Source organism: Felis catus, chromosome B2, assembly GCF_018350175.1.
Source record: "Felis catus isolate Fca126 chromosome B2, F.catus_Fca126_mat1.0, whole genome shotgun sequence".
NCBI lineage: Eukaryota > Metazoa > Chordata > Mammalia > Carnivora > Felidae > Felis > Felis catus.
The window spans coordinates 67,101,340-67,111,465 of NC_058372.1; positions in this window are offsets into that span (position 1 = coordinate 67,101,340).

Sequence of the window (10,126 nt, forward strand, 5' to 3'; positions counted from 1 at the left end):
ATATTTATTTATTAATTCACTTAAATAATTTTTTCTAGATTACCTTGCAAAGCACTCGGCCATGCTCTATGAAGGATTTTTTAAATTACATACAGAACTTCAAACAGTTTCCAATCCATAATATCTCATCAAAAATTACTGCATGATGTGTTCCTCAAGTAATAGAAAATAAATATTTTACTTTTCACTTTCTTACTTTCTTGGGAAAATATTAAAAAATGGTTATGAGGTGAGCCAAATAAATACAGGTACAAATACTTTCCCAGTAGAGTTCAATGTGGATTGACAAAGTGTGTTATTTCTGTTTTATTTCCTTAAAGTTTATGTATTTATTTTGAGAGAGAGAGAGTGAGCAGGAGAGGGGCAGAGAGAGGGAGAGAGAGAATCCCAAGCAGGCTCCACACTGTCAGTGCAGAGCCCTAGGCAGGCTTGGATCTCATGAATTGTGAGATCATGACCTGAGCTGAAGTCAAGAGCCCACGCTGAACCAACTGAGCCACGCAGGTGCCCCATTGTGTTACTTCTTCTAAATCAGCAGATAAGTAGTTGAAAACCTAAGATTTATTTGCCTATGAGATGGAACTCCATGGCCATTCATTATAATGCCTCTCTTGCATACCTTCCACTTGCCTCCATGCACTTCACCGCACTCACCTGGCACAAAACCAATCTACTGAAATCCAACCCTCCCCAGGTCGAAGCCTGCACCAGTGTAGCTGAATATGGCTGGAGAAAAGCAGACACACTCTTCTCCCTTCAGATTCACCTTCGTGTTTCCTAACAATAGCACTATTTCTTCCCTAAATCTCCTCCTCTGACTTTTTCATATCTTCTCCTCTCCCCTTAAACTCCTAGCACCTTCTACATCCCCACTCTCAAGTGAAAAAAAAATTAATTTCACTGATATTTCAATAAATTATTTCTGCCTAACAAAACTTCCCAAACTTAATGGCGTAATACAAAAAAATGATTAGGAATTTAGGGAGGGTTTGGCTGAGAACTTCTTGTTTAGGGTTATTTAGGTGCGTACAATGTGCAGCATTTAGGGTTATTTAGGTGGGAGACATGCTGGCCTAGATCTCCAAAATGGCCTCTCATCCCCCATGGCTTGCATGAATCTCCTAAGTATTCAATAGCCTGGATTTCCTTAGAGCATGGCAGCTAGGATCTAAGAAGGAGGAAGTAAGATATGCTAACTTCTTAAAGCCCAGGCTTGGAAATCCCAAAACATCACTCCCACCTTATTCCATTGGTCAAAGCAAGACACAAGACCTGCTGGATTCAAGAGAAGAAAAATAGATTCAACCTCTTGAAGTGAGAAACTGCATGTGAATAAAGGGTTGGGAGGAATCACTGATAGACATAACTGAAAATTACCACAACCAATTAAACATTATTTGCCAGGCCCTACCACCACATCAACCATGTTACCTATACCTGTGCCCTCATGTTACTATTGATGAACTGCCCACACCTAACAAAGGTCAACCGCTTTTACAGTAGAATCCATTTGCACACGCTCAAGGTCCTTTTTCCATAATTTTCCTCTTTCCCCCGCATCACCAGTTCTTTTCTTCATTATGTAATTCCCATTTGTGAACTTCTCTCTTCTTAAAAAACAACCAAAGACACCAACATTCCTCTCCTGAATCCATTACTCCCTCCAGACATTTTCTTTTCTGTTCCTCTTTAGGGCAACTCTTTTCAAAAGATTATCTGTATTCACTGCCTTTGGTTCCTCTTAATCCATCCTCTCTTGATCCCAGTCTAATCAAGTTTTGTTCCAATGATTCCACCAAAACAGACCTTCACTCTACAACCACATCTTCCACCTTCAAGATACAAAGTACAATGCTCCGTTCTTACTTGTCTCACTAGACCCCCAGGGGCATTCAGCTCTGTTGATGCCTTCTTCTTGAAACACTTTTTCTCCCCTCCTGGCTTCAAAGACCATACACTCTCCTTATTTTCCTCCCACCTCACTGGTGGCTCTTTTTGTCTCCTTTGTTGATTTCTCATTTCTTCAATGTTTGCTCCAAGGCCCAGTCCTTGGTTCTCTTCTCATCTTTATTTACTCATATCTCATGACTTTAAATATTATCTGGGTTCTGAAAACTCTAATACTTATATTCTCCAACCCCAAACTCTTTCTCAAATTGCAAACTATATCTAATGGCTCACTTGAAAACTCCACTTGGATATCACATCAGAATCTCAAACTAACATGTCCAAAAGTGAACTGCTAATCATGTCCCCAAATGGTCCTCCCACAGATTTCCCATCTCAGTAAATGGCATCTCCATTTTTCCAGTTTCTCTGGCCAAATACTTAGACACATCTTGGGATTTCTTTTTTTCCCTCAAAATCCTCATTGAGTTTGTCCTTACATTCATTTAAAATGCATTCATAATCTGAATACTTTTCACCACCATTTCTCACTTAGATTTCTCTAAATAAAATTTAATTCTTATTTCCTTATGGTCTGTTTTAACTACAGTAGACACGGACCTGTTTTATTTATTTTTTAATGCTTATTTATTTATTTTGAGAGAGAGAGAGAACACAAGCCATGCTCAGTGCAGAGCCAGATGCAGGGATGAATCCCACGACTGTGAGATCATGACCTGAGCCAAAATCAAGAGTCAGATGCTTAACCGACTAAGCCACCCAGGCATCCCTGTAGGCAAGGATCTTTTTAAAATATAGGTTGGATGATTTCACTCTTCTACTTAAAACTCTGAAGTGATTTTCTGTTTCACCCACAGTGACCTCCAATGTCCTGGCCCAATGCCGTGTCATTCTGTGCCCGTGACCTCATCTCCTACCACCCTGCCCCTCACTAATTCACTCCAGCCACACTGAAGAACTTCTGTCCCCAACCCATCAGGGATGCTCTCATCATGGGGCTTTTGTGCTCGCTGCTTATAATGGTCTTTTAGTCTTGCCACCTAGGACATAGCTTTGATTTTACTTGTTTATCTGTTTATTGCACATCTCCCCCTATCACCATAGAAGTTCCATGAAGGCAGGGACTTTTATCAGTGTTGTATCCTCAGAACAAGGAATAGCACCAGGTACATGGTAGGCGCTCCATAAATAGGCATTGAATTAGTAAATTTTCATTTCCTTTTTTATTTGTTTGTTTCTTTTGTTTTTAAACATAGTGAATTTAATTCTTTATGTTCTCAGAAATGTATTTTATTTTATGCTGAAATGTGAGATAGAAACTGCTAACTGGTTCTTTCAAAAACACCTTTGGTGAAACTACATTGTGATGCTTTCTTTGTTCTATATTTATCATTACTAGATTCTGTCTATTCCCTGCACTTGTTTCATGCTGCTTGAGTTAACATGGCTTTGTTAATGTGCTTTAGCAAATGATGAAGGTAGTCACCCCTTTCTTCTCGGTCCCAAATTTCTCTTTCTTCCCCTGCTTGTTCTTAGACATCTGTGCCAAATCACTCACATATTGCCTGCTGGTTAGTCAAGTGACAAGAAGCAGGCTTGTTTTAGTTTCTTCAGATCCTTTTTAATGTACTATTTCCCACTTAAATTTTCTCTCAACTTCCAGGATTTGGAGATTTCTGGCACACACCACTTGGGACTTGGTATCTCCTTCCTTTTACGTTGCCACCAGTTTTGCCTGCCTCCCTGGCATTGAACTTTGCTTTACCACAAGTTTTAATTCTGTTTGATCATCTGTTTCTGGAGTCTTCCACTGTTTAAGGTGGGACATTTTCCTATGTGTGTGGGGGGAGAGGGGGTGCTACACTCCTCCCCACGTCATAGCCCGAAGGATGAGCAATGGTGCTAGCTTCTGGACATGTACTTGAGGAATGGGAGCAAATCTGGTCTTTCTAGATGATTTTTGTATAGTTTTGTCATTTTTGTTTAAATGGTTCATTGGGATTTTGTTAGTATTATATCATCTTATAATTTGAAAATTATTGACATGTTTTCAAATAAGAACATTTTATTTCTCACCATTCAAATTTTCTTCTGAATGCTCTACTAAATTGTATTTGTCTTTAACTTGGTAAAATTTTTCTCATTAAGGATAAGATTAGGGGTTTGTGTATTCATTGTCATTGTTAATAAAAGCTTTTTATTGTATTTATGGGTAATATATGAGATAGTATGTTCTGTGTTTGGGGGATTTTTTGTGAGGGTAAGTTTATTTGGCATCTGGGCATCTTTTAAAATTCATTATAACATTTTTAAACTAATTTTCAGAATTATAATGTATGCAATAATTTCATCTCCATTTATGCCTTGTTTATGTTGGCTATATAAGAGCTTCTTTATAACAAATAATTGTATAACAAAGATTTCTATATAACAAGAATAATATAGAATCTTGTTAAGGTTTCATAGGAATATGAACCTTGATTTTAATGAAATATATTCTAAGATGTTATGTGTTCTATCTGTATATGTCAGTTGGTCTAAATTAGGACATACAGGGGCACCTGGGTGGCTCAGTCCATTAAGTATTGGCTCTTGGTTAGCTCAGGTCATGATCTCATAGTTTGTGAATCCAGGCTGACAGTGAAAAGCCTGCTTGGGATTCTCTCTCTCCCTCTCTCTCTGCCTCTCTCCGACTTTTGCATGTTCTCACTAGAAGTAAATAAAAATAAACTTTAAAAGAATAACATAAAATAGAATGTACATGCATTACCCATGTTAATCCATAACTTCTTCAAACACTACATACTTCCCTATAAACAACTCATACTTTCAAAAAATTGAATTATTTAATAGAAATTGGACTTGGAATAATGGCTTTTTTTCACATCAGGGTTGCATTTTCTCCTATCACTATATTAAGATATAGAGTTGAACATAGTCCAATGTGCAGCTTTTTCATGGAGCTCTTGGGTGCATGCTCTGAGTGAGAGAAGCTTCAAGAAGAAAGCTGCTTTGCGAGAGCTCTGAATAGGTGGAACTAGCAAGAACAAACCACTCCAAAGTTGAGAAGTTTCATATCCTTTTGTGACACTCAAAATGGAAACAATAAGAGTTGGTGGCAGAAAAATAGCCAACCTCACAGGTTTATACCTTTCCTCTTAACCCAACACTGTAGGAGAAAGATTGGTGCTTCCAGAGATAGCCTCATAATTAGAATGCCTACCTAAGAGCAAGCCCACCAGAAAAACACTGTGTTTCCTCATTAAATAGTGAATATAATTCTAAGAGCATGGTTTGCTAAGTATGAGGAAGGGATTGAAATAAGGGTGTATCAGCAGTAGCACAGCTAGGAATTTACCCAAGGGATACAGGAGTGCTGATGCATAAGGGCACTTGTACCCCAATGTTTATAGCTGCACTTTCAACAATAGCCAAATTATGGAAAGAGCCTAAATGTCCATCAACTGATGAATGGATAAAGAAGTTGTGGTTTATATACACAATGGAATACTATGTGGCAATGAGAGAGAATGAAATATGGCCCTTTGTAGCAACATGGATGGAACTGGAGAGTGTGATGCTAAGTGAAATAAGCCATACAGAGAAAGACAGATACCATATGGTTTCACTCTTATGTGGATCCTGAGAAACTTAACAGGAACCCATGGGGGAGGGGAAGGAAAAAAAAAGAGGTTAGAGAGGGAGAGAGCCAAAGCATAAGAGACTCTTAAAAACTGAGAACAAACTGAGGGTTGATGGGGGATGGGAGGGAGGGGAGGGTGGGTGATGGGTATTGAGGAGGGCACCTTTTGGGATGAGCACTGGGTGTTGTATGGAAACCAATTTGACAATAAATTTCAAAAAAAATAATTAAAAAAAATTAAAAAAAAAAGAAATAAGGGTGTATAAGGATGCTTTCACAGGTAACATCCCTGGCACACACACGTGCACACACACACACACACACACACACACACACACACCTCTTGGTAATTCTGCTTTTCTTAGCATAGGAAAACTGCATTCTTTAAACCTGCAACACTTGATGATGGGGCCAGATGTCAAAAAGCATGTGGAGTTGGAGAAGAATACAGCCCAAAGATTGAAGAGTTGCCATGGAAAATCCAAACACAGATCAAGGAAATTTTTTAAGTGAAACTTTTACCAGTCTATTGTTTGTAGCCCATTTAGGAGACAAGATACTCTATATGCTGTGAAAACAGTCACTGATGTGAAACAAGATTAATGATAAAATTCATTTCTGCCTCATTAGCACCTATACTAACAATCATCAATGGACTGTACTGGCCTTAATGTTGTCGTATTAAACATAGACACAATCCAAACCTTTCCCCCAGTTCTGATAATGTTGTGAAGTCCACCGTCTCCAAAGTCTAACGTTACACACTGAAACATTTGTCTGTTTACTTTAGGTATTTTGTTGGTGTAATTTTTTTTTTTCATTTTACATCTCTGAGTAAAACTTTGGTTTGGAAAAAACATAGAGATTTTTATAGGTTGTGTGTAAGGGAAGGGGCTCATTAATAGACACAGTTCATTTTAAAATTTTAATAAAAGCTATCCCAAAATTATAGCACAATAAGCTGACACATTGTTTTGTCTAAATAAACCCATGTGTTGGAGTGCTGATTCTAGGCTATCTTCCAAACCTACAGACCTTTAGTGATGCCCTTGTTACGTGCATGTGCATCTGCTGAGCCAGCATGCTATGCTGCTTTGACTCAAAAGAGTTGTCCATATCCAGGCATTAAGTCACTATACCGGACACGCACCACTGGAATGCTGTGACCTACATACGGTGTATGTGGTTTACATTTTCAGTAACTGGGAGGCAATTTAATTGTCTGACTCAATTACAGTAAGTGAGAGCCAGACTGCCAACTCTTCATTCACCTCCCTGAAAACGGACCCCTCAAAGTCAAGCCAAATTCTCGAAGGAGAAGCTGGGTCAGCAAAGCTGCTCCTGACGCACGTGTGTTCCAGTCTGTATCCTGAGAAAGCTGTTAGTTTTCCTTGATCCTTTATTTCCAGCTCTCTCTCTGAAACTGGTCAAACTCTAAGATCAACAGTACAATTGAGTTTGACTCTAGCAGAATGGAGATCCTATTTTGGGCAACTGTTTCTTAGCTCAAAGCCAAAAGAAATACTGCCCAGTAGGAGGAACCATAACAAACCTGGGTTTTGATTAATTTGGAAAGTGTACATTTTCCAAGCAGCACTGATATGCTTGGAATTCTACATGAGTCTTAATCTCCACTAGAAAGAGGTAGCCTGGGCTCTTGGGACTAGACTACCTCATGTCCTCATGTGGCCAACTGCCTGAAGATTGGTTTGTCAAGTGACTCCTTCTTTGACCTGCCTTCACTGGCTTCTGACCAGAAGGCGCATGGTATGCTTAGCCAGAGAACTGTCACTTAGCAAGAAACAGCCCAAGTGTCCACTGAGAAACAATTGGTCTAACTCTCAGTTCCTAATGAAACAAAGGGAATCTGTTCAGGTCTCTTTCTTTGTAATGTGCCAAGCAGTAGGCATTAGATTTGAAGTCTTCCCCTCTTAAAGGGTAACCGTGTTAAAGGTAATTCTCAGTGAGGGTTATGATCAAGACTGGCATGGGCAATGAGAAGTCCCAGAGGAAGATGGGTAAAATTCTAGTAGGAAAAGTGAAACCAGAGTGAGAGGAGAAACATTTATACATCAGCTCTGAAAGCAAATGATTCTGCACTATGTATAGTAACTGAAAATGCCCACAACTTGATAGTAAGCAGGTGGGCTACTGACATTTCTTAGAAATACTAATAATTATGATGGAACCTTGTTTTTTCTCCCGCAAACTGAGTTTATGCAGTGAAAGGAAGGCCCAGAGTGGGGCAGAAGAGAAGGCCGTGAGAGAACAGTCTGACCTGAGGCTGAAGCTTTTTTTTTGTCTATATATTATCAACGTCTTTAGGATCACATGGCTATGTTTGAAAGACCAGGGGCCCCAAAATGATCACAGTTTAGATTCTATGACATGATGCCTATTTAAAATATGATATCGAATAGAAGTAATAAAAAGCAGCAAACTTGTGAAACAAATATGCCATTACCTATCACCACCAATGGTTGAAAGCTGTAATACCTTATGAACAAAGTATTAATCAATGCCAGTTGGCTGTTCAGAGTCTTCATTGGCCTTTCTATAGAGTACATTTTTTTCAATAATGTCTTATAATGTGTTAACAATTCAATAATGTTCAGAATTTGGGGCGACATGATTGAAAGATATTCTTAAAATAAATGGGTCCACACAGATGTTGGGGAGAGTGGAAAGGAATAGGAAATGTGGTTGAGAGTAATGGGCCTGGTACCACATGAACCTAGGTTTGGATTCAAACTCTGCCATTTTGTAACCATTGGCTATGTCTTTTCTTTCTTTCCTACACCTTAGTTTTTTATCTATAAAATGAGAGAAAGAAGATTAATGAAATAATGCATATAAAGCTCTTATCATAGCTCATGGCATATAGAAAGCCGTTAATAAAAATTAATGATTATTATCTTAAAAATAAGCAAATCAACACGTACACACACACACACACACACACACTGTCTTTTATTCATCCACTGGTACTAGGATGTCCATGCTCTTCTTTAGCAGAAAGACCTGTAACATTTTTGTTCTTAGATACAACTTAGAAAATACTGTGCAAGTGAAGTAAGGAACCATCTATAGAACATGATTTCCGGGTTCCTGAAAGACCCTCTCTTCACATACTGAGAACTGATATTTCAAATATTATCATCTTATTCCATCTCATTTAATGTATGCTGAAACTTAAGTTTAAACTTCCCTTCTTTCTCTCCTTCTCCTCTTTTCTCTTTCCCTCATCCATTCTCTTCCCCTATCTGGGATGTCTTGGTGGGCTTCCCAAAGTCCCTACAGATAATAGGAAGCTGGCGTAAGCTGCCTAGGATACAGATTCACTGAGAACTCAGTTCTGCAAAGTCAACACTACCACCTGTAATTATTCTTTAGTTTAATATTAAGACAAAAATGTTTTTGGAGGAATATATTTTAAGCCCTAGGTGGTGACAATATGTTTTATTTTCATCATTATTTGTATTTTTCTGATTTTTTTTGCATGTATCACTTTCATAATCAGAAATTGAGAAAAAACATTTAAGGAAAGTAAAGAAAGAAATTGATAGCACATTTCAGAGAGTTCTAAGTCAGCGCAGGATTCATTCGTCCCTTTCTGCTTCTTCTGCCATAATTTCTAAGGATCTTGGGTGTGTGGAGAAAGGATGACTTAGGTATCTGGGTTATGTATTTTATCGTTCTTATCTTTCATCATGACATTTCTGACAGTTTTTCTGTCAGAAGAAAAGTCTATGAGTTACATAGGCACATAACATATATAGTTCTTCCTTCCTGGGTTTGTACAGTTTATAAATTAAATTGCAAATGTGAACATTATTTGCTATCTTCATCTGCCTTTTGGCCTCAGAAGTTTCCTCACCCACTTTTTCCTTCTCTGCTAATGACATTCTAGAATGTTACATGCTTTAGCTTTTCTTCATCTTCTATGGAAGGCTTCAGCATGTCAGACCACTTTCTCATGTTCGTATGGAAGTATATTTCAGTAGAAAGGCTTACCAACTTGCACAGTGAATAAGAGTAAATAGTAAAAACATCTTCTGAAAGTAAATAAAATCGGGGTGCCTGGGTGACTCAGTCGGTTAAGCGTCCAACTTTGGCCCAGGTCATGATCTCATGGTTCATGGGTTCCAGCCCCGCGTCAGGCTCTGTGCTGACAGCTCAGAGCCTGGAGCCTGCTTTAGATTCTGTGTCTCCTTCTCTCTCTACCCCTCCCCAGCTTGTGCTCGCTCTCTTATCTCTCTGTTAAAAATAAATAAAAACTTAAAAAAAGATTTTGAAAGTAAATAAAATAAAATCTACAAATGTACCTTGAGGGATCAATTTACAGTAGCAATGTTTCTGGTACGTGGATACATTTTACTTCCATGAAAGGTTTCTATATTCGTGTCTATCCGTTTGAAGAAACTGACAGCTCAGTTATGACTTTTCCTAGTGAGAAAAAGAAAATCACATACATCAGATGTTCCATATGCCTGTGTTATGTCAAAGTCTTTAACTTTTTATTGACTCTGTCTGGTCAGATGTCTCAGGAAACACATCAGCTTATGACACACAAGT